Source organism: Macaca mulatta, chromosome 17, assembly GCF_049350105.2.
Source record: "Macaca mulatta isolate MMU2019108-1 chromosome 17, T2T-MMU8v2.0, whole genome shotgun sequence".
NCBI classification, from domain to species: Eukaryota; Metazoa; Chordata; class Mammalia; order Primates; family Cercopithecidae; genus Macaca; species Macaca mulatta.
The window spans coordinates 62,688,558-62,714,803 of NC_133422.1; the positions used below are offsets into that span (position 1 = coordinate 62,688,558).

At 34.4% G+C, this 26,246-nt stretch overlaps 1 long non-coding RNA gene across 1 annotated transcript; it reads left to right on the top strand.

Moving 5' to 3' along the window:
• The first annotated feature begins 4,866 nt into the window (after positions 1-4,866).
• Positions 4,867-21,481, top strand: LOC144336211 (uncharacterized). The gene is made up of 3 exons (XR_013407801.1): positions 4,867-5,038; positions 17,839-17,955; positions 20,928-21,481. It is a non-coding gene; the product is annotated as an uncharacterized LOC144336211 (long non-coding RNA).
• Positions 21,482-26,246: the final 4,765 nt, after the last annotated feature.

Consider the following 26,246-nt stretch of genomic DNA (forward strand, 5'->3'; position numbering starts at 1 on the left):
TATATGAATGAAAGTGAGATTCATGCCCTAGAGGCAAACACTGAGAAAAAATAATAATTAAAAAATAAAATTAAGAAAACAAACTATCTCCAGGAGGGCCAGACAAATTATGTTCTTGACCTAAGAAGATTATACAATAAAGGCTGTTTGTTGAAGGCCAAATGTTGCAAGGGTACACAGGAAAAAAAAAAAAAAATATATATATATATATATAGACACACACACACACAAAAACTTTTCCAAGGAAGCATAAACTATCTAGAGACCTAACAAAACTCAACTGACCACAGGGGGCCATTCAGTCTGAGACAGATTCCTACAGCTACAGAAGCAGAACTAAAGTCAGTCAAAGGCCAAAGATCCAATCAGAGAAATGTCAGTTTGAAAAATAGTGAGAGAAAGTAACATGTGAGATGTGAGTTTCAGAAAGTCCTTGGCATTTGCTTGGATAAAAACTTAATGGCTTTAGCACAGTTGCCATTTTCTTTTGAGACAGATTCAGGGAAGAACAGGCAGACAGTAATGGAGCAGGGAGCGATGACCAGAGGGGCCGTTTTGTCCTTGGCAATGAGAGGAGATGGCATCCTGAGCAACCACAGAGGACAACGCCTTCTTCATTTTATCAAAAGACCAAGTTGAATACACCAGGGAAGATAAGAAAGCCCCCACCGAGACATTCTGTTTGTTAGTTTGTTTTTAATAAATTATGAGAAAAAGCAAAATTTTAGGATAAAAGTGGGAAAGCTATTATAGGAGAAGAAAAGAACCGAGAAAAAGTGTTAAGTCAATGCTGAGGAGAGTGGACAAGTAAGATTAATTAAGAAAATTAGTGATAGCACTGGATAGTTTCAAACAAATCATGTATTTTTCAAGTAATGTATGCCTGCATGGAGAAAGAATCTACACTTACAAGAAGAGAGGACAAAAGAAAGAGGAAAACACAAATTTGAGTATTTACAATAATTAATCTGAAATCTAACATAGATAAAGAAGAGAATAAGGAGAGTTTGTAGCTGAAGAGTCAAGAAAATGCTTTTCTAGTGGAGCACCATGAGTTTGCTGTTTTGATTAAACTGAAAGTTGGAACACTGAGGAGTATGGAAAACACCTTATAAGCCTCATCACTTAGAATACCTCCCCAATAGTATTAGTTTATTTCCAGTACATGATGAAAAATGTGGAACCTCAATTGAGTACATTTTTGATTGAACAACTGATTAAACCCCAAATAAAGTGCTGCATTATTATTGTTATATGTCCTGCAAATAAATGCTCGTAGCTAAATTTCATGCAGAAGCAGCACAATTCTCATTAATGTAATAATAAAATCAGGACGGTTTTTTTTTTAATTAGCATTAGCTATGCCATCAACTATATGAATTTTAGACTGCATAGATCTTCTTTTAATGTGAAACATATAGACTATATGTTATTCAGTTTCTTGCTAATGATATCAAATTTGATTTCTCCGCTATTCAAGGGCTTTCAAAAGTCTGCTGATGCAGCTGACTTCTGAGAGGAAGAGCATGAAGAATGGGTCTGTTCTTGATGCTCAAAAATTTCCAAGATGCATGCTTGTCTTTTTTTTTTTTTTTTTTTTTTTTTTTTTTTTTTTTTTTTTTTTTTTTTTTTTTGAGACGGAGTCTCGCTGTGTCTCCCAGGCTGGAGTGCAGTGGCGTGATCTCGGCTCACTGCAAGCTCCGCCTCCCGGGTTCACGCCATTCTCCCGCCTCAGCCTCCTGAGTAGCTGGGACTACAGGCGCCCGCCACCACGCCCGGCTAGTTTTTTGTATTTTTAGTAGAGACGGGGTTTCACCATGTTAGCCAGGATAGTCTCGATCTCCTGACCTCGTGATCCACCCGCCTCGGCCTCCCAAAGTGCTGGGATTACAGGCTTGAGCCACCGCGCACGGCCCATGCTTGTCTTAAGTTAGCTCACTGGAAATGATGTACCTGAGGCACACCACCTGAATCCCATCCCCACCACCGAACTACCTCTGCAGAACTAAGTGTTGGTATTTGTGCTGTCTTCACTCAGAGGTGCTATTAAAATAGGAAAAAGAGAAAAATGCCTCTTTTTATTAAGAGTCCAATTAATTTTGATGCTGACTGCACCTCCATGCAGAAGTCTCTGTGATAGATCAGTCTAAGCGGCTCACCAATAAAAGACTTACTTCTCTTCATGCAAGAGTCGAGTTCTGGCTCCCAGACAATGAAAGTTCTCTTTCCCACATGTTAGGGAATTTATTTGCCCTGTCTGCTCGGTTCCTCACCTTTTTCCTTGCTCTTGGTTCTTTCCCTTGTTTCTTTCTTATTCTGTTCTTTCTTTTTTTGTTGTTGTTTTCTAAATTTACTGTAGACCTGCTCAAATTGATTTTTTAACAGAGGATCTACATTAACATAACATAGTAAGGTAACAACTTATCCCTTGAATCAAACTGGCATAATCAAATGAATTGTTCATTTTTATATCTTTAGTTTTGAAATGATTGTGCAACATTCAGAATATTTTAAAGGAAATCTTAGGCATACTATTCTCCAAGATACATCAAAACATTAATCCACAAAACATAGCCTGCTTAGATGTTTTGACTTTAAGGTAGTGATTCAGATCTGTGAAATTCAGAAAAATAAGCACTTACCTTAGAATAGTTCACAGAATAGCTATTGTTGTGCTTTACATTTTCTTCATGTGAACTTTCTGTGTCACAATAAATTTAAATGATTCAAGTTTTTAGATACTCAAACTTCCATGTCTAGTAGTTTTACAAGACTTTGAAAATTCAAGATCCTCTGACTAACAATTTGGTATTGTGTTAGAGTGATAAACATAAATACTATATAAAAACTATATTTGAAAAAATGTTAAATTTAATTTCTGTGGAATTTAATCAGACAGAAAAAATGAGAAGTAAGCCAAATACTAACAGAAGTTTTTTTTGCTTTTTGTTTTTTTTTTTTTTTTTGAAAATTTGTACTTATATATAGTCTAAAAGACAAAGCTAATTAAAAATAGGTAAAGTTGTTTTCCAATCCTAAGTCTCATTCTCCCCAGAGAATCAATCAGATATTTCACAGTGTTTTCAATTATTTAACTTTATATTTGTAAAGAATATGATTGATTATACTTCACATTCTCCCTCCATCCTCTCTCCCCTCTCTCCTCTTCCTCCTAACTCTTCTTTTTCAATTCTAGGCATTGTCTATCGTCTGTCTCATGCATGTTTATATTAGAAGATTGATACTAAATACCTTTTCTCATACTCAGTCCCAAATTGTTGTTTCCCTTCTGCTATATTCCTAATATAATCAGATTAGAATTTGTACCTTAATCCATATTTAGTTTTTGTGTTATTATGACTTACAATTTTAATTCCCAGCTCTTCTACATAATGCATGAAGATTTCATTTTCATTTTGGCAAATTTTAGTTTGTTTTTACTGGTTCATATATATATTTTTTCATTTAGTCATATTGTTGTTTTTTGTACTATGATTAATTAAATCCTAAACTTTTTGCCAGGAAAATAAAAATGCCCCATCTGCGTCTCCGAAATTTCACCCTTGGACTTTCCCTCATTGTCTTCCTGGAAATCTCCTTATCTGTGCCTATGGGTGTGATGTGATAAACAACTTCAATTCATGTGGAACATCCTCTCCAAGAGGATGCATAGGATCTTTAGAAAGGGTGCATAGGATAATAATGCCTTTTGGTATATACATTTAGAAATGTCTTTATTCTATCTTCAGTCTTGCATTTTATTTTTCTTCTGTGCAAAAATCATACTTCCTTAGAATATTCAATGCTTTATCTTATTGCCTTCTATTTTCTATTTTTGCTCTCAATAAGTTCTGTAACATTTTGATTTCTGATCATTTTCCTTATTTCTGTCTACAAGCTTATTTAGGAAATTTTGTTAATCATTAATTGTTTTGAAATTTCTCCTGATATATCTTGGAATTAAACATTTAAAAAAAATTATATTTTAAAATTATTCTGGATGCTGACTGTGGTTTATTATTCTGGATAATTTTCTTCTTCACTTCTGATACATTTTTGTTATTATTTTTCTTCTGTTCATATTCGTTCTTTATTGAACTTGTTATTTGGATATTATACTCCTTGTATTGATTAATATTCCCTATCTAGTCTCTTTTGTTACTTATCTCTGTGTTTTTCTAGTTCTGTTATTGGGTAAATATAATCAATTTTACATTCCAATGTCTCTTGTGACTTTTAAAAGCTTTACTATCACATTGTTGCTTCCAAGTTCTTCTTTTGCTTTCTTTTACCATATCTAAGATTTTTCTTCAGTATTTCATGACTGATGACTCATTGTTCAGATGTGAGAGTGAGGCACTAACATATTTGAAGTTGTGTGTGTCTGGATGGAGAGAGGACTTGTTTAATGTGTGGCCCTCTCTCTACGCTGATTGGGCAGGGTCCTTGTAATTTTAGAGGACCCTCAGGTTTAGTACCCAGAGAGTTGTTTTGTTTTGTTTTGGTTTTGGTTTTTTTTTTCCTAGAGTAATATAACTGCTGCAGAACTTTCTTCTTAGTTCATCTAAATCCAGGTTCTTGTCACAAAACCAGGAAAGATTAGGCTCACAGACACATAGAAGGGTGAGGAGTGAAATTTTTGGGGCAGAAAGGATAAACGAAAAATAACTCTCAGCAGAGCTAGAGAGAATCTTGCTAGTAGGTTTTCCATCTCACAGATTGAATCCCAGGTCACCATGCAGGAACTGAAGAGGTCAGGGTCCTCCCACTGTGAATAGCATGAACTTCCTGAGGCTCCACCCTGTCCTCCCAGTGCACAGGTGGGCATTGTTCAGAGAGAATTAGTCAGGAAAGGGCAGGCTTCATCTAGGACCAGCAGTCCAGTTTTTTAGCCTTCAGGCTGTTTTAGGCTTGAAGGCAGGGTTTCACCAGGGATCCTTGGCTGTCTCCTGACTCCATCATAAATTCCCCCAGAAAGAAGTTCTGCAATCACCTGCCCAGAAGTTGTAAAAGTAGCTAAGATCTGGGAGGAAAGCAGGTGAGTCACAATCAGCTATATAATTTGGGGAACCCCTTGTTCAAAAATTACAAATGTCAAGACAGCAAGAACAGAATATGAACCAAGACCGGGATTTTTCTAAGTATGAGCCCTGTGTGACTACACATGTTGCTCACCTATGAAGCCAGCTGTGGGGGAAACAAGCTGTGGGCAGTCTTCTCATTATTCAATATGCAGAGTGTCAGATATAGTCATGTACTGCATAGTGACTTTTTAATCCCATAAGATTATACCATAGCATATATAGAAACCTGATATATGGCACTTGATATTGGTATTGCAAATTAAGTAGGAGAAATAATTGATATTCATTAATTGTGCTGGGACATTTTGTTTTTCATATAAAATTTATCTATCTATCTATCTATCTATCTATCTATCTATCTATCTATCTATCCACCATCTTGATTTGTGTAAGTATACTCTATGATGTTTGCATAACAACATAGTCACCTGAGGATGCATTTTTCAGAACATATCCCCATCTTAAGCAATGCATTACAGTAATCCCTATGTTGACTAGAACCTGATGCTGGACACATCAAAGTTTCTCTATTCCATCTCTCCAGAGATAGCTCTCCTGTCCCCTACTAGCAAGAGCCAAGGACGGTATTCTGGCTGTCCTGGGAGGGTAGTGGGGAAATGGTTCTGAAGCCTAGTGTTCCCTATAAAGACTTATAATAAATTACCCTGGTTTCAGTCTCAGATAAATGTCTTCACTGCATTTAATCATAAATTGAAGATTTTCATGAAAAAAAAAAAACTGAATTACAAAATGTTTGAAAACGTTTTAAAAATATGTTTTAATATTTCAGTTTACCTTAACAGACTTTCATATGTGGTGAATTCTCATTATGTATGGTAGTTATGTTTTGTAAAGTCACCGAGAATAGTAAAATTAATAAATACTGAGCCATGGCTAGGAGGGGAATTACTGTCTATTCATTTACTTACACATATTTCATATAGATTATACTTATAAATCCTAAAAGCAACTTACCCTGGTAGATTCGATTTTCTTTATTTTACAAAAATGAAAACAAAATGTAAAAGTTTTCAGAGACTGGCCTGAGGCCTCCCACTAACAGCTGCCAGAATAGAGATTCAGACTCTCTCTTCCTGCCCCCAGAGCAGAAGTCTATTGTCCCCTACTGTCTTTATCCTCTGGTCATCTCTGCATAAGAAATAAAACAGAAAGGCAAGCTTCATCTTTTATCTGCCTCCTTTCCTTGCACTTTGTATGTCTGCAAATAGCTGCAAAAGTGTCACCAGAATTGGTTCTGAGGTGACAAATACATTTTAGCAAGTAGGCAAATTTGCAAACATAGAATCTGTGAATAATGAAGATTCATTGTACATTTTTATTCTCCACAAAGATTACAAAGTGTATAATAGTCCATACATTTGTGTTACTTTGATACTCTTATTGTTGTTATTGTTGTTACTCTTGTGTTGGCCACAGCCCATCAGTTGACAAATCATTAAATGTGAAATCTTTGGTCAGTAGACTTTCAAACAAATCTCTTTGTCTTAAAATTGTCAAAACTGTGCACTAAAAAGTGTCATTTAAAATACTGTAGGAGGCCGGGACTAGTGGCTCACGCCTGTAATCCCATTATTTTGGGAGGTCAAAGCAGGCAGATAACAGGTGGTCAGGAGTTTGAGACCACCCTAGCCAACATGGTGAAACCTTGTCTCTACTAAAAATACAAAAATTACCTGGGTGTTCTGGCGCGTGCCTGTAATCCCAGTTACTCAGGGGGCCTGAGGCAGGAGAATCGCTTGAACCTGGGAGATTGCAGTGAGCTGAGACCGTGCCACTGCATTCCAGCCTGGGCGACTGACTGAGACTCACCTCGGAAAAAAAAAAGAAAAAAAGATAAATAAAAATAATAATAAATGAAATACTGCAGGAATCCCTTTGATGCTGAAATAATGATCTAAATATGAATAAGAATAGGCACAGATTAAGAAGTTGGTTATTCAACAATTATTTTTATTTTTTATCATTTTATATTTTTCTTAGTCTGCCAGCTAGGAAAATATTCAGTGATTGTATCTTAATGAAATAGTTCTGACATTTTGATGGAAGGTTAAAAATAGAAAAAAAATCTCAATTCCTCAAAATATTTGTAATATTTATTTTGGACATGCAAAGCATTTTTCAGCTAGAAAATGCAAATATATATATATGTGTGTGTATATATATACGTGTGTACATACATATGTATATATACGTGTGTGTATATATATGTATATATATAAAGCTTATAGACTAGTTGTGGGAACTTATGCCTCTAATTTCAACACTTTGGGAGACTAAGACAGAAGGATCGATTGAGTCCAGGAGTTCAAGACCAGTCTGGGCAACATAAGGAGACCTTGTCTATACCAAAAATTAAAAAATTAGTTGGGCATAGTTTGGCATGCCCTATAGTCCCAGCTTCTTGGGAGGCTGAAGCAGGAGAATGGCTTGAGCCAGGAAGGTCAAGGCTGCAGTAAGCTATGATTCTAACACTGCATTCCAGTCTGGGTGGAAGAGTAAAACTCTGTCTCAATAAATAAACAAACAAATAAATAAATAAATAAAAAAGAATAAAGCTTACAACACTATCACTATTGCTTAAATTATATAAGAAGACTTTGGCCACAATTTTGTATTTGCTTTTTAAATTTTAATTGAGAAACTTGGGTGGAGATTTTTTTTTCCAGTGCATAAATTTGAGTGAATCAAAATGTGTTTGTCTCATCTTAAAAATTTAATCAGACTTACATGTTTGAGAACAACACAAACAATAAAGCCAAGTAGTCAATAATGCTAGATTGTTAGTCATTTGATTAAAACTGATAGCTACAAAATCAAACCCATCATTATTTCTAAAAAGTACTAGAGTTATTAGCTTTCTACTGATTATTTGTTTACTGTTGCATGTTTAAGTACCACAGAATAGCAAGAAAATAAGAAAAATCATTCCAAATCATACAAACTATATCTGTGCTAACAATATGCAACTGCAAAAATAAAACCAGCTAGTGAGTAAAAAAAAAAAAAAAAAAAAAAAAAAAAAGGCTTCTTTCTCATAGAAAATTGTATAAGTTTAGCAAGCAATCTTATGTCATCTAAGAATGACATTTACGTAATAAAAATTGCTCTGTATTTTTCTATCACCTGTATATATTTTGATCTAATTTATCACTGCAATTGATAAATCTCAAGATGAAAGTTTGTTCTGTTAAAATACACACTTTTTTGGTATGTTGTTACAACTATCAGAACTGTTGTTTACATTTTCATATGCCAACTTTTCTTAAATTCTCATAAACACTGACACTTAAATCTACCTTTATGTTTTATAATAATGTGGGAGATAAATGATTTACTTTTTACTTAGTTACCAGGGAAGTTGAATGTTTTTCCACTAGTTAATTAGCTTGCTTTTGATATTTTTATACTAATATAAATGTCTCTTTTGTGAGTTTCCTTTGTGTTTTATCCATGTTTCATTTTTATTGGCTTTTTCACCTTCAGTTTTTATTTCATATATCTAAAAAATAAATTCCTACATTGTTGTTTGCCTTTGATTTTTTCCCACAAAATATGTTTAATAGAAAGCGTATGCTAATTACATTCTTTTTTTGGATGCTGAAATATTATGGAATACATCTTAAAAGTCTCTCTGACGGCGCGGTGGCTCGTGCCTGTAATCCCATCACTTTGGGAGGCTGAGGTGGGCTGATCATGAGGTCGGGAGATCGAGACTATCCTGGCCAACATGGTGAAACCTCATCTCTACTAAAAATAAAAAAAATAGCTGGGCGTGGTGGTGTGTGTAATCCCAGCTACTGGTGAGGCGGAGGCAGGAGAATACCTTGAACCAGGGAGTCGGAGGTCACCTTGTACTACTTATTAAAATTTTAAGTCTAGAAATTAAATATATGACTATAATAAGCTCTGAAATATAGAAGTAAAATAGTAAAAGTTATATTGTTTCATGCAAAATAGTAAATAATACTTTAGAATACTACTTGGTTTCGCTAAAATTTTTCTAAACTTTTAGGTAGTGGATCAAATTTGTCACACTCTAAATACCAAATATATGTCAATTTGAGAAGCATATTGAAATTTGGACATTGAAATTTAATTATCATTTTGTCATTTGAAGTTCAAAAGAGATAGCTTTATGTTGTTTTATTACTTTCTAATAGGGTAAAGGCCCATTCGTTTTTTTCTAAAATTATTTAATTCCTCTTAAGTTGCCTATATTTTCCCCTCCTCATTTTCCCTATGAAGTGGTATGTGAACTCCCAAATCTCACCACTGATTCGATAATTTACTTTGTTTTCCCTGTGATGCCCCTCTGCCCATGAAAAATGTTTCTACCCTTTCTCCTACTAATCTGCCTTTTGTCAGATTATTTCATAGACCTAGTTATTGAACCTCAGAGCATAAAGAGAAAGCACTTCCCTTCTCTACAGCTCTCCATGTTATAATTTAATAATCTACTGTTATTGAGTCATTGTACCCTAGAACTTAAAGTATAATAAAAAAACCTGAATTGTTTTCTATTATACATATCAAAGAATTAAATATATAATGTTTTCACATATTTCTGTTATTTTATTAACGTAAATTTTTGGAACTATAATGCTTTTCCTTAAAGGATAAAAACACTCTGATTGTCTTAACATATTTTGCTAGATTACATTCAAAAGTATGCTCCAATTTTCTTTTAGTATGTTGTCTGCAAAAGCAAATGTGGTACTAAAATTACATGTAAAAACAGTATTTGTATATCCTAAATTTGAAAATAATTTAGATTTAACATAAATTCTCATTGAACAATTTTTTTTTTTTTTTTTCTGAAAGCAAAAGAAAAATTTGTGGCCTTTAGGTTATAGCAGTGATTGTCAACCTCAGCACTCTTGACATGCTGGGCCATAGGCTTCTTATGTGGGTGGTGTCCTGTTCACTGTTAGGTGTTTAATATAATAGCATCCTTGGCCTATTCTCACTGCACTCCAGTATCATCTGACCCCTCTCTAGCTGTAACAACAAAAAGTACCTCCAGGCATTGCCAAAAATCCCCTGGGGGTCAAAGTTGTCCCTTCCTCTCTGACAATCACTTAATTTTAGAGAAAAGGGCTCACAGACACATTACATTCAGAAACTTATCAAATAGTGAGTAAACAAAGCATTTTATGCAGTCACAGAATACATAGGATGATGTGTATACATGCACATCTCAGTGCGTTTTACATTTAGGTCATATGTTAACTACTATTTTACAAAAATATTTTCCCCATATCTGTTAAATTTATTCCTTAATTATCTAAATATGAAAATCATAGCCAACTGAGAAAGTTGTTTTATATTCACATGGTTTATACTGATATATTATACAATTATACTATAAAATTGATATACATTATAAAATTAAGAGTATACATATTAAAATAAAATAAGTGATTTAATATTTTTAACTCAGAATGACTGAAAGCAATTCATTGTGTTTGGAGGAGGGAGAGTGCTATCAAAATAATGGGAATCCATAAATGTCATGTTCAAATAATGTCATGTGGAAGTCAATGATAATTGACTTTGCATAGGGAATAATTACTCTCTTTCATCTCTAGAGAACTGAACATGTCTTTAATACCTTTCTGTTAATGAACATGGGGTAAGATAATTTTCAGCTTGGCATTTCATCTTGAAATTATTGAAAGATAATTTCAATTTTGGCAGTAAATATACAGCCAAAATTATAAGTAGCAATGGCATTAAAAAATTTATACAATATTTCAATGGAATGTAGTTTGTAATAATTTATTTCTTCCTGCTTTCTTCCTGTTTTAGCACTTAATAAATTTCTTATAAAAAAATATGTTTTACTGAATTAATTTCAGAAAACCAACAATCTTTCCAAAAATTTGAGTGTAAAAGTTTTTGAGTAGCTTTTTCATTGGATTGTGATTACTTTGTCAAAAATTGTCCATCAATAAGAAAATTTGTGATACCTGCAGTGTGCTTCAATATTAATACCTTTGTCAAAATCCATATTACAACTATAAGTTTCTACAAAATAGTTTAACTAGTTCCCTCTCTCTTTATTTTTATCTTCTTTAAATAAAATAGACTTTAGAGATAATGTAAACCACCCCTCCAATTTTATAAGTTAATGAATTAAAGCCTTTCTAACTGAGTGTCATGCACATTGTCACACAGCCAGATAGAAGCAGTAGAATGCCTCAACTTTAAAAAATTGTAGGCTGGGCCCAGTGGCTCATGCCTGTAATCCCAGCACTTTTGGAGGCCGAGGCGGGTGGATCACCTGAGGTCAGGAGTTCGAGACCAGCTTGGTCAACATGGAGATACCCCGTCTCTATTAAAAATACAAAAATTAGGTGTGGTGGCACGTGCCTGTAATCCCAGTTACTTGGGAGGCTGAGGCAGGAGAATTGCTTGAAACTGGGCAGAGGTTTCCACGAGCCGAGATTGCACCATCGCACTCTAGCCTGGGCAACAAAAGCGAAACTCCATCGCCAAAAAAAAAAAAAAAAAAAAAAAAAAAAAGTACAAAATTATAGTCTTGTATTTTAAGCTTAATTAAATATTTAACTATAGAAAACCTACTTTCCTTGAAAATCAATGGCACCTAATAAATTTGTCCATTTGAAGATCAAGTAAAGACAGAAAAAAGTAATGTCTTTCATACTGTAAGAATTCAAAAATCATTTTGGTCAATAATAGAAAGTCAGGATCATAGATTATATTCTGATGTGATAAAGTGAACATCACAGATATTGTTAAGTTGTTAATATACATAGCTTTATAAAGCTTTATAGCTTTAATAATTATTTTAAAAATTATTTTTGTATTTACTGTGAATTTGCACCTTTTTATGAGGATTTTCATACTATTGTCTCTAAGTTCCCAAGAATTCTCTTTGTGGCATCACATATAACTTTCTACATCCTTTCCAAAATGTTCAATTAGTCATAACTTACTAGTTTCTGAAATAGAACTTCAAGATTAATGATAAGTCAATAATGTTAACTGAATTGAACATGTTTGATTCCATTTTATGAATATTTCCTTAAGTCCTTCTAATATTATGAAAGGACATAAACTGAAGAATATTATCATTTTATTTGTACAGTATAAATGCTTTGTTTTTTAGAGTCTGAGATACTAAAAGCTTTTCCTCTGAAAGTATTGTGGAGAAAAAGTAATGTCTTCATTTTAAATCTGACTATTTCAGCATACAGATTCAATTTACGCATATAATCCATATAAGACAGCCTTATTTTGAGTCCATCACATTGTGTGTCAGTAATAAATAGAAGTATTCGTTTTGAAGTATTTTTTTAATGTATGAAAACCAGGATAGAATCCCATACTTTAGGATTTTTCTCCCTTGTGCAGAATGAGATCTAGTGTTTTTTGAACTCAAGGCTTGTGTTGCTGTGCTATTTCAGAAAAAGCTCAGCTGGTGCTTGTCCAGTGGGATGATCTGGCATAGAATAGTATTAAAAAGAAACCACGACATGCTATCTTAAACACTGATAGACAAAAAAGACAACAACATTTGTTGGTTTCTCTTTTATACATATTCAAATCAAAGCAATGTATTCTTTCTCATATATAGAATTATACTTTAATCATATCTTTGACAATGCTTTCTTTCTCATCTCATCAAAAATCATTCTTCTTAATTTAATCTAGCACTATATCTGGTTTGAAGTTAAAATATCCACCATCTTAAGATACTTACTTAGTTGTAAGAATATCCTCTTATTCCTCTCTCACCAGCACATATGAATAAATTTTAAAATTTTAGTAACAAAATATAAATATAATATTTTAATTATAAACATGGCTTCTTTAAAATTTTTTAAAACTCTGTGGTGATGCATTTATAGTATTTGTAAAAATATGACAAATCTTATAAATGTTCTTCTTAAATTATACTGGTGTTAGAAGTATAGTTGTATAGATCACCATGAAAAGAGGAACAGACAGAACAGTAAAAGAGGCTAATGTATTATATATTGAATTCTCGTTTGGTAATTGGTATGGTTTGGCTCTGAGTCCCCACCTTAATCTCATCTTGAATTGTAATTTCTATGTGTTGAGGGAGGGAGATTACTGGATCATGGGGGCAGTTCCCCCTGCTGTTCTCATGATAGTGAGTGAGTTCTCATGAATTCACTTTTATAAGTGTTTGACAGTTCCTTCTTCACACACTCTCTCTTACCCACCACCATGTAAGACATGCCTGCTTCCCCTTCCACCATGATTCTGAGTTTCCTGAGGCTTCCCTAGTAATGTGGAACTGTGAGTCAATCAAACCGCTTTTCTTTATAAATTGCCCAGTTTCAGGGTATTTTTTATAGCAATGTGAAAATGGGCTAATACATTAATATTTTTTACATATATTATTATATTTAATTTTTACAAAAATGTTTTAAGAAAAATATTATATATGTTAATGGAGGAGGAAAACAAAGGTATCTAGAAGTTGACTATACATACAAATAAACAAGGTTAAGAAGATTTGGTTCCCGAATACAAATCAAAGAAATTACCATTTTGAAACTCAGCATGACTTCCAGATAGAATCTTGAAGGATAATGATGAAGAATAAAAAGAATAAGATTGGAACATACAAGAAAAAGGATCAATTAAGAGGAATGCAAGAAGGGATTTAAGACATTAGATAGCAAAAGTTAAATTTGATTAAAATATTTTCACATGACAAAGGTTTTAAAAATAACTCTTGAGAGTTATAAGAAAAATAAATCTATTTTAGTTAGAATCAAAGGAAGTTGTCATGGCTTAGATAGGGTGAGAAGGCAGTTGGTGAAATTATCAAATTTCTCAGGGGACTTCGGCTACCAGGCTGTTCCTAACATAAATTCTGTAACGAGTTTGAAGAAGCAGTTGTCTGAAGAGGACACTAAACATATTAGGACATATAGAACAACTAGAAAGAATCGGGCATGTCAACAGGGAGCATGGCAGATTAACCTGATTTGACATTAGGTGTCTACTAAGTCTAACATAATTGGACTTACTCCACCATTAAAGAATCTCTATAAATGTACTTGATAAATAAAATGTCAAGTAAATAGCATCTATAGTTATATTATTCAGATTCCAGCAGGAAAGAGATCACACACTGATATATAAGGATGCTGTGTATCATTAATTTTTCAGCCAAAATAAAACTTTTAAAGGTTTATATAGAGTGTATGGTACCCACAAAGGACCATGCAGTAGTTTAGGACTAGTGGTAGCAAACTTCTCAACAACCCTAAGCTTGAAAACTCAAGAGCAGAGAAAGTTGAATGGAAACTATATGAAGAAAAGTCCATCTTAAGAGGAACAGTGGTGTTTATTTTAGCGACAAGGCCACCAAAGTGGCCCCTGAGGGAGATGTACTCTGTGGAATAAACAGTCTAACTTTCTCTGTTCCTCCCTTCTCCTGCAGTGGCTTCCCATTGGTGGAACCCAACTGGAAGTCTAAAGCAAGGGATATAATCTATATAGGCAAAAAGCATGATTAAGGTGCAGAGGAATCAAGAATACAAATGGAAGGTATCTAACCCAGTAACTCAGCCATAGCCATGTCTTCTCTAAATGCTATTAGATATTCTTACTTTATCTCTGCATTTTCTGGATAACCCTTTTATATCTTCTCTTTTCTCCAAAATTTCTTACGCCTTATGTCCAATCTTCATTTTCAGCTGTTTACTTAATTTCACTGAGAAAATAGGAGCAATCAAAGAGAGCTTTCCTTAGCTCCCAGTCTCACAAATATCCCCTTACCAGCATAAATCTATATGCTCTGCCTTTTTAAATCACAATTGATAATCTAAGCCAAATTATTCATTTGTACATTAGATTTCATGTACAGTATTAGTGTCTACTCAAGCATATCACTCTAAAAACCATACTTTTTTTTTTTCTGCATAAATTTTACCTCAAATTTAATCCTTTTCACGGACATACTAAGATAGAGCTAAATTGTTAATGAAGAAAAATCCTCTACTAATTGTAGGGAGATATTCTTCATGGGTCGATTACATTTGCGCACATCTTGCAAAGAGAGGTACTAACTATTCTTGGTTTCAGATGATCTTTTCAATGATATTTGTATAGGAACCAGCCATAGACAATAGAATTAGTGTCTCCTGCTAAGCTAAGGAAGAACTTTCTTTCATCCTAGTACCAAAAAACTCAAGTGAATGTCAGGGTATTTATTCCACAGAGTACATCTCCCTCAGGGGCCTCTTTGGTGGCCTCATCACTTGAATGAAAGCCATTGCTCCTCTTAAGAGAGTAGTTTCCATTAACCTTTTTCTATCCTTGGCTTTTCAGGCTAAGGGTAGATAAAAAGTTTCCCAAACTGAGGCATATTCTTCCGTAACTCACCCCACTGCATATGGAAGTTGGGGTTCACAGAAAAGACATTAAAATGCTAAAACTCTGGCTACTTCTGGCTAGTGCTATAAATAATAAACTTTCATCTCTGACCCAGTTGTCTTGAGTTTTCTACCAGCATTCATGAAACTACAGTAAACTAAATTGTTAGATTAAAAAGCAAGCCAAATTGTTAGATTATAATGAAAATAGACCCTTTACTGACATCAATCCCCTTTTTCTACTACACAATTCTTTGCAGCAAGACTCCTGGAAAATATTGCCTATATTTGTTATTTCAAATTGCACTTCTCCCATTCTATTCTGATTATCACTCATCTGCTTCTGTTAAAGTTTAACTGTAAATGTGCTTAACTCAATAGTTAATTCATAGGTCTCATTTTACATTATCTATAACCAATATTGGACACTTTTGATCACCTTCTCCTTCAGTTGGAAGCTCTTTCTTTGCTCAGTTTCTAAAACAATGCCATGATGATTTTTGTTCTCCTACACTGGATGTTTCTTCTCAGTATCTTTTGCAGATTTCTCCTCATCTTTGCAGTATGCTGAGAATCCAGCCCTTTAAATTAAAAAGGTTGGCACTGAAACATTTCCCATTGCTTTCTACTTACACTCCTTTGACTATTTCTCTTAGTAATATGATTTTAATTATCTATAGATACTGACAGTAGCACATTTACATGTACATCCCAGAAATTTCTCTTTTAACTTCACCCTCATCCAACTGCTTGAAACATTCACTTGAAAGTAAAATTGTCATAGCAAACTTAACATGTCAAAAATGAAACTACTTTTTTTCTCCTCTAAGCCTATCCCTTTCACAACCTTTAATTCTGTATAATGTCAACCACATCTTTAGGTTGTGCGAGCCAAGAACATTAAAATTTTCCTTCACTTCTCTCTTCTTCTCACATCACAAATCTAATCTTTCACAAATCCCTTTGTCTCTCCTTCAGGGCAGTTTAGACCTTATAACCTCTTATTATCTCTACTACTATACCTGATGTAAACCTCCATAATCTCTCATAGGGATCACTGCAATAGCTTTCTAACAGACCTTAATGCTTCTCCTCCTCTCACTAACATTTATCCTCATCACAGTAGTCAGATAAAGCCTCCTTTTCTATAAAATAAGGATCTATTGGCCAGGCGCAGTGGCTCACGCCTGTAATCCAGGCACTTTGGGAGGCTGAGACGAGCAGATCACGAGGTCAGGAGTTCGAGATCAGCCTGGCCAACATCGTGAAAGTCTGTATCTACCACAAAATACAAAAAAAAAAAAAATTAACTGGGCGTAGTGGCGCGCACCTGTAGTCCCAGCTACTCAGGAGGCTGAGGCAAGAGAATCGCTAAACCCGGGAGGCAGAGGTTACAGTGAGTTGAGATTGCGCCACTGCACTTCACACTGGGTGACAGAGCAAGACTCCATCCCAAAAAGAAAGAAAGAAAGAAAAAAAAAAGAATAAATAAATAATAAAGATCTATTACTTCTGTGATCAAAGACCGTTGCTAGCCTGCCAACTCAGAAAAAATCAAGTGACAGTTACCTAGATAACTGTTTACCTCCTATTTTATCTCATGTCCTCTCTAACTCACTTTGCTCAATCCATATTGGCCCCTTTGATATTCCAAAAACTTTGTAGGTACATTCTATCCTCAAGACCTTTAAACTTCCTCCAGATATCCACAAAGATTATTCCCCCATCTCTTCGGACTTGGCTCAAATGTCACCTTCTTCCTTGAACTTGCAATTCCCTGCCCCATGGTATGGCTTACATGCCTCTGTTTTCCCCCTTAGCTATTATTTCATATAATTTCCATTTTTACTTAAATTAGCAGCTATATCATAGGTTCTTTGTGGAAATGTTTAGTCTTTTTTTAAGACTTCAATAATCTTGGCAGTTAGAATAATCCCTTATAAAAAATTATCAAAAAAATCTCAAAATTATTTTCTTATCCTCATTACCTGTCTAAATTTGTTACTTCTATATACTGTTTTCTTGTTTTTGCAAAATCTGAGTTTGTTAAAACAATAATTCAAGTATCCATTGACGAGGAGGGGGAGTGTAGGAATGTAGATAGAAGTGCCTTTCAGAAAAGGAAAAAGAGAAAGATGTCTGATTTACAAATGGGAAGAACTCTAAAAGTTGTAATTATGGGTTGAATTGTGTACCCTAGAGCAACATATTGAAGTTATAACCACCAGTATCTGTAAATGTGACCTAATTTGGAAATAGAGTCTTTGCAGATGTAATCATATTAAGAAGAGGTCATTAGGGTGAGCATTAATACAATATCAGCCCAATTCACCATCCTTGATTTCTGTCTTTAGAAGAAGAGGAGAGGAGAAGAGGCAAAAGTAAAGAAGACTGTGTGAAAATTGAGACAAGATTGGAACGATGTATCTACAAGTCAAGGAACAGAAGAGATTGGCAACCATCACCAGATGGTAAGAGAGGGATGGGACAGATTCTGAACATTCAGAAAGAACCAAACATTCTGACACCATGGTTTCAGACTTCTAGCCTCCAGAACTCTGAGAAAATACATTTCCGTTGTTCTAAGTCACCCTACATATGGTATTTTGTTACGGCAGGCCTAGGAATCTAATAGAGTTGGCATGTCCAAAAAGAAATTCACTATGTATCATTATGCATGGTAGATCCCAAGAGAACAAAGGGAGTGAATGCCTAATCAAGTAAGTTATATTCTAGACACTAACCACCAAGTCTCACTAGCAACAATCTGGTTACTTAGTATGGCATGTGAGCAGCAGGGCTACTTTACCTGCTTGTATCCTAAAGGTGAGATGGTAAGTTTCCTGAGGAAACTTCAGTGAACAAATGATTGACTGATGGACCTCCTAGAGTTTGACTCTAACTATAACCTTACTGCTTTGAAAACCTACAGAGTAGAGAGAGAATTTAAAAATCCCTTTGTAATGGTGTAAATTATTTTCTTTTTTAAAAAAACTTTTATTTCAGTTTTGGGAGTACATGTGAAGGTTTGTTATATAGGTAAACTCATGTAACTTGGGCTTGTTATACAGATTATTTTATCACCCAGGTATTAAGGCTACTACCCAATTTTTATCTTTTCTGCTTCTCTCCCTCTTCCTACCCTCCACCCACAAGTAGTCCCCAGTGTCTGTTGTTTTCTTCTTTATGTTCCTGAGCTCCCATCATTTAGCTTCCACTTGTATGTGAGAACATGTGGTATTTGTTTGACTGTTCCTATAATAGTTTGCTGAACATGGATAGCCTCCAGCTCCATCCATGTTCCCACAAAAGACATAATCACATTCGTTTTTATGGCTGCATAGTATTCTTTCTGTATTGTATATGTACCACATTTTCTTTATCCAATCTGTCATTGATGTACATTTAGGTTGATTCCATGTCTTTACTATTGTGAGTAGTGCTGCAACGAATGTTTGCATCCCATGTGTCTTTACGGTAGAATGATTTCAATCACTCTGGGTATATACCCAGTAATGGTATTGCTGGGTTGAATGATATTTGTGACCTTAGGTCTTTGAGGAATCGCCACACTGTCTTCCACAATGTTTTAACTATTTTACACTCCCATCAACAGTGTATAAGTATTCCCTTTTCTCCACAACCTCACCAGCACCTGTTATTTTTTGACTTTTTAATAATAGCCATTCTGACTGGTGTGAAGTGGGTATCTTTCAATTTGCATTTCTCTAATGATCAGTGATACTGAGTTTTTTGTTTGTTTGTTTGTTTGTTTTTTATGCTCGTTGGCTGTATGGATGTCTTATTTTGAAAGGTGTCTGTTCATGTCCTTTGCCCACTTTTTAATGAGGTTGTTTGTTTTTATCTTATACATTTGTTTAACTTCCTTTTAGGTGCTGGATATTAGAACTTTGTTCACAACCTTGAAGTTGAATACTTGGATTTATATTTTATTTAAATATTGCTTATAAATACTTAATACACTATATAAGTAATGCTTATAAGTATTGCTTTTCAAATACACTATGCCACATGCCCTTGATATTGCCATTGAGATGCATACCTGATGCAAATGTAAAATTATCCAGATTATTGGAAGAAAATGTAATGCTGATTTTTCCCTCAATTATCTGGACATTACAAGCAAAAGTTCTATCTATGTTGCTTAGGTTTTTGCTTAAGTAATTTTTAAATTTCACTGCTGTTGAAACAGCATTGACTTTAGGTATCAAATTCATATACTTAAGACTTCATTAGTTTCTTTATTATCACTTACCCTTGAATAACCTGGAATTTTTTTGGGTTTCAGTTACCTCTTTAAAAATGTGAATAATAGTACCTAACTTATTAGAAATGTCTAGGCCAATAATTTAAAAATCACCTTGATTTATTAGAAGTGTTTTTATAGTCTTATCAAAAACAAGAGTTCTCAATCCAATGAATCTTCAAGTTAGCATATTATCTTTCAAGATATTTTGTGAAATATTTTCATTACTCAGGAGTTTAAAGATTTATTAAAGTATCTCAAATCACTAATTGCTACCTATGTAGTAATTTTTCTTATTAAGCACCTCTAATGGTAATAATGGCCAAGATTACTCATTTATATAAAATTACATCCATGTCATTACTTTTTGTTCTTTGTTTAAAGGATTCTATGGAGTCTCATCAAGAAAATTTGAAAGTAATATGTGGTTGAAAGCAAATAGATTAAATTCAATTTGTGTAGAGTGACTACCAAACCAGTAAAACTTGACTATAAATGATGAAGTCTATTAACTTCTTCAGAAAAAAAACTTTTTTTTTTCCCTTTTTGAATAGCAGTGATTAGGTCACCTTTAAAGCACAGGACAATGGAGAAGCAAAAAGAAAAATGTTAACATCGTCTTGGGCACTGCCCAGCGGAGAATGTGCCCTGGCTTAGTAACAACTCCTTAGGTCTACACCAATAACGATGTGGTTAGAATTTTTTACTGACTTAGGCTAAAAGCCACAAAAGCAGATCCTGAGACAGGGACTCATGTACAAGTGATATATTACAAGAATCTGGTAAGAGAGTATGAAAATCCTGTTAAGGATAAGAGAGAAGTTAGGATAGAATGAAATGACAAGATGAGTCTGGTTTCAGTGTGACTTTAGCTGCAGAAATTTATGCTTTAGAGTTGTCTTCCACTGAGCAAAGGGAGCTGGCTTTCATATTCTCAGGGACAAAAACAACTAGAAACTTCTAGCTCTCTGCATTTGTGGGCGTGGGACAGATACTCTAAAGGTTCATAGGCAATCCTCCACAGTGAGCCATAGGAATGCACTGTTGGAAGCAAATGCCCTCCAAAGTTAGAGGAGTGGGCACACATAAACAGAAAATGGGATCTGGGAGTGTCTGGGTGAAGCATGACAATGCCTTTAACTCTCTCTTTTTTTTTTTTTTTTTTTTTTGAGACAGTGTCTAGCTCTATCACCAGGCTGGAGTGCAGTGGCACAATCTTGGCTCATTGCAACCTCATTGGCTTACTGTAAGGCAATGTGAGAATCACCCAAACTAAGCCCATTCACCAAGTGTGGCCTGAGAGCTGGGAGGGATTTGACTGGACTCCCTCCTGCCTAAGAGTTCCCAGAGCTCCCTCCTGATTGATCTGGATGTTTTAATTGTTCCCTGTATGTCCCCAGCACTTAGCATGATTCATAGCATATAGTAGGATATTAATAAAAATGTGTTGATTAAACACAAAAAAAGAATAAAAATAAAACTATTTCAAAATTATTTAAATATTAAGATACACTTTGCTCTTTTGCTAAGAATTGTACTCCTAATAGTTATAAGAAAACAAAAGCCTATATATTTTCTGTGCCCATAAATTTTCCTTTCCTCTCTCATTCAAAATACTTTCCTTTGAGATCTTGCTTCTATAGCCCTAATTACTGAAAATGCTAGAGCATTTTAACCTAATTTTGCTTTCTTATTAAAATGTATCACACTGGTTCATATCCAACTTTTATTTCCCTGCCATTTTCAGGATAAGTTCTAATTCTGCAATTTCACATCAGCAAAAGTAAATGGAATAAAAGAAATGCATTGCATGTTTTGTTCCTAATAAATAATGACATATATTCAAACATATTCAGTTAAATGTAGTAACTAAAATTATGTGAAAAGATGTGAAATTTGCTGAATATTTTTACAGATGAAAAATTTTAGGTAACTCATTTTGCTTCCTAATAAATGGAAAATAAAACTAAAGTGATTTTTTTGAGTTATTTTCCACATATATTATTTATTTTTATATCATTATTTTTTAAATGATCTAAGCATGACAAAAGCAAAAATTGAATATGAACATTAAAATTAAGCAAACCAATTTCCTATTAAGTCAGGTGCTACCTTTCAGTTGCAGATTTTTGACACTATTCACCTAGTCTCACCTCAGCCAGATGTTCATAAAATCTACATTGTCACAATTTGTCACTCTGGAATTATTCTTGCTTCCACAGGTGTCATGTAAAAGTCTTGACTCTTTGAATTTTGTGCTGTTGCTTCACATGAACTTGCATGGTTATTTTGCTTTAATACTTGACCTTGTATTATATATCTTTCTCTTTATATATCTTTGACATTTCAGTTGGACTTTGGAAATAAGTGAGTTTGGCAATGCTCTTTTTTGTAAGTCATGTCTTTGACATTGTTCTGCCTACCGACCTACTGCTTACGTAGACTTTTCTCTGGTTCTACTCTGTTATTTTCTTACTATGTTAGAATTAACAGGCTTATTATGGCTTTTAACTTTTCACCCTGTAGTTGGTTTTATCCTTGATTGTCACTTTCCAGTAATTTTTTGGACTTAGACTGATACTACGTTTAATTTTACTGAATCATCAGGTTTATATGAACTCTCTCGATTCCAGGTCTTTATTTTACATTTGCAATATGGAATGATGCACAACATCGACAATTATTAATTATCTGTTGAATTTACTGCTGATCATGATGGAATGTCATGAACTACTAGATGTATCTTCCCACTTTAAACATGAGAAAACACAGGAAAAAAAAATACATTATGTTCTTTTATTAAAAATCGTTAGCATTGATCCTTAACAAGAGAAATTCCTAGTGTTATTCCATGTTTCTTCCTAGAGGGAATCCAACAGAGTCTGGAAGGCTCCCTGAGTTGAGGACAGAGTTCAGAATTCAGGGAAGCTAAGTCAGTTAGAATTTACAGAACAGACTAGAGAAGTAAAGAAAGCATCACTATGCAGCAAGAATTTCAAAGACAGAGAGGTCCAGAGATCTGCACACGACTCATTTGTTATTTAAATTGAGTCCTGATTAGTACCTGTAAGAGGAAATCACTTGAAGCCAAGGAAACAACCACTGGAAATGAAACATCAGAATAAGTATTAGGGAAAAAAGAAAGATGTCTTAGAATGTTTTCTGCTGCTGTAACAACATACCACAAACTGGGTTGTTTATAGAAAAAAAGATTTATTTGGCTTATCGTTCTCCAGGCTGGAAAATCTAAGATCAAAGGGCCTTCTTGTTGCATCATAACATGACAGAAGTGCAAGTGAGCATAGGAAACAGAGAGAAATGAGGCCAAAAGTATCCTTTTATCAGGAGCCCTCTTTCCTTACAAAGGCATTAATATGTTCGTTAGGACAGACTTCTCATGACCTAATCACCTCTTAAAGGTCCCACCTTTAACAGTGCCACACTGTTACAATGGCAATTAAATGTGAACATGAGTTTTGGAGGGGACATTCAAATTATAGCAGAATGTGAAACATATTTCATGTTCCCACTAGCCAGAGTGAAAGAAAACTCAAAATCATCGGGCATCTGGTAGAATATTCAGAAGGACTTTTCCTCTGTATAAAGTAAAATTTAACAGTAAAGACTGCTCTGGTCTTGCCTAGCAATAACTAGAGGCAAGATTAAAAAGGATAAAATGGATTCCACGTAACTTAATTGCTTCCTGAAATAAAGCTCAAGTATATTTGAGAGAATACAAAAAAATCCAGCTACAAACAAGGTAAAATTCACCTATCTAGCATCCCCTCAAATTTATTATGAATACAAAGAAGAAGAAAATACAATCTGTAATGATAATACAAACACGTCAATAGAAACAAACCCAGAAATGACAAAAACAATAGATTTAGTGAACAGGGACAATAAAAGAGTCAATAAAGCTATATTCTATGTGTTCAAAAAAGTTAGATATAATCATTTGTACATTGAGAAGAAAAAATTCAAACTTAAGTTTTGATGATGTCTCTAAGTAGATAAAAGACATCGAACTTGTTAAGATAAAAAAAAATTTCTGACAGGAAAGACACATTTAATAGGACTAATACACATCAAAGGAGATTAAATACTGCAAAAATGAAATTAATGAGCTTGAAGACACAATAAAAACTGCCCAAGAAAGAAGAGAAAAGACTGAAAATAAGAGCAAAGCATCAGTGAACTGTGGTCCAATTTCAAGTGTACTATTTTATTAAAATTATCATCACTGAAATAGGAAAGGGGACAAAATATTGGAAGAATAAATATGTTTTCAAATGTGGTAAAAACAAAAATCTTTGTATCTAAGAACTTAACAATTGAAAACGAAAACAAATAGAGAAGGCTATACTAATGTCCATTATAATTAAATTAAAAAAAAAAAAAAAGTAAAGTAAAAAAGAGAAAGTTTTAAAAGCAGCCAGAGAGTGAAACTACGTCTCTACTAAAAATACAAAAATTAGCCAGGCGTAGAGGCAAGCGACTGTAATCCCAGCTACTTGGGAGACTGAGTTAGGAGAATCCCTTGAACCTGGGAGGCAGAGGCTGCAGTGAGCTGAGATTGTGCCACTGCACTACAGCCTGGGCAACAAGAGGGAAAATCTGTCTCAGAAAACAAAGCAAACAAACAAACAAAAAAGCAGCCAGATAAATTAAGTTACATTACCTATAATGGAGAAAGATTATCAACTACAGCAGACTTGTAATGAAAATACTGTGAGCAAGAAACTGAAACAACACAATTAAATTCCTGAAATGGGGGTAGAGTGTGAAGTTAATGTAAAATTCCATTTCTAGCAAAAATATATTTCCAATATAAGGATTAGAAAAAGGTAAAAAAGTGGGTAAATCAAGATACTTTTGTTATTATTTTTTACATCACTTTCAATGATAATTGTCAAAGTAAACATAATGACAATGTACTGTGAGATTATTTATTACATAGGTATAAATAAAACAGCAGTGCATAGAATAGGCAAGAGAAAATGGACATGTTTGGTTCTGGGGTAAAGTTGTACAGTATTCCAAAATGGACTATATGTTAAGTGGTAGGAAATTTCTTGTGTAAGTGAAAAATATATTTTATATATTTAATAAAAATAGGACAGACTTGAATCATATATAAATAATGCACTAAGATAAGGAGAAAAAAGTGGTTAAAATAGATGGAATAAATATAAAACGAATACTTAACAAGGATAAACTCACCACAGACTTATCAATAATAAAATTAAATTTAAAATTTCTAATCTTTTCAATAAGAGTCCGAGATTGTTACACTGGATTAAAACATAAATATCCAAGTATATGGTGGCCACAAAAAACACTTTGAATATAAAACCACAAATAGTTTAAAAGTGATAGAATGGCAAAAGATACAATAATTCTAAACCAGTAACAGCTGAGTGGTCAATGAATATCTGATTTTAAACGGTTTCAGAAATAATATTTTCAGGGATAAAGTCATTGTATTTTAATAAAGGGGTTAATGCAACTCAAAGTAAGCAGAAGACAGGGAATGATAAAAAGATGAACAAAGGAAAGAATAGACTTGAAAACAAATTTTATAATAAAACAATGAAATAAAAATATGGGATTTTTGACACGATTAGTAAAATCTTTATACTTCTAGTCAGACTAGTAAAAAAAAAATGAAAAAGACATATGATATTGAGACAGCCAGGTGGGAGCACGTCCTCAAACAATCTCCAAGCGGCCTGCACAGTGGGAATGTGCACTGGGGTGGAAACACGGAAGTTCGTGCCCTTTGCAGTAGTGAGGAGCAGGCCCCACCTTTTCCTGTGCGGAACCTGGGATTCTCAGGGCTAGGCAGGAAGCACTCCAGCAGGAACTCTGGCCTAATTGAGAGTCTTACTCATCATTAAAATTGTCTGCAAGCCTGAATTTCTGGGGCCATGGGATGGACAAGGACCCTGTTCTTAGCTGAACTACGGAAAATCCTGCAACATTTTTGGCGTGCAACGTCGGGGCTCGAGAAGTAGTGAGTGAAATGGGGACTCACAATCCCTCACTGTGGGTTCTAAGCCTTTCCATCTTCAGACTTCTGAGGTTAGAGGAAACATGCCTTCAACTACTGTGGCTCCTGGGAGTTGGGAGAAAGGCCCTTAATGGGGAGCGATCAACCAGCAGCAGCTCCCAGTCCTTACCTGCTCCATGCTGGGGCTGGGACACGTGGCTCAAGGGTCCCCGGCACAGCCAGCTTTCCCTCTCCGCCTTCGCCTTCCCCAGCCAAGGGGTTCTACTCCATCGGATAGTAATTAAACTAATCTCCATCTTGGACGAATCAGTGGCATCGGAGTAAGAGGCTCTTCCCCAGGTATTTTTAAACTTTCTTTTCTCTCCACCCTGTGGGTAGTTAACTTTTACAAGTTTCATTTTCTTTTAGAAGATGTTGTACTAGACTAGCGACCCCCAACAACTATCACTGTATTCTCTGGAAAGTTTTGGTTATGAAATCAA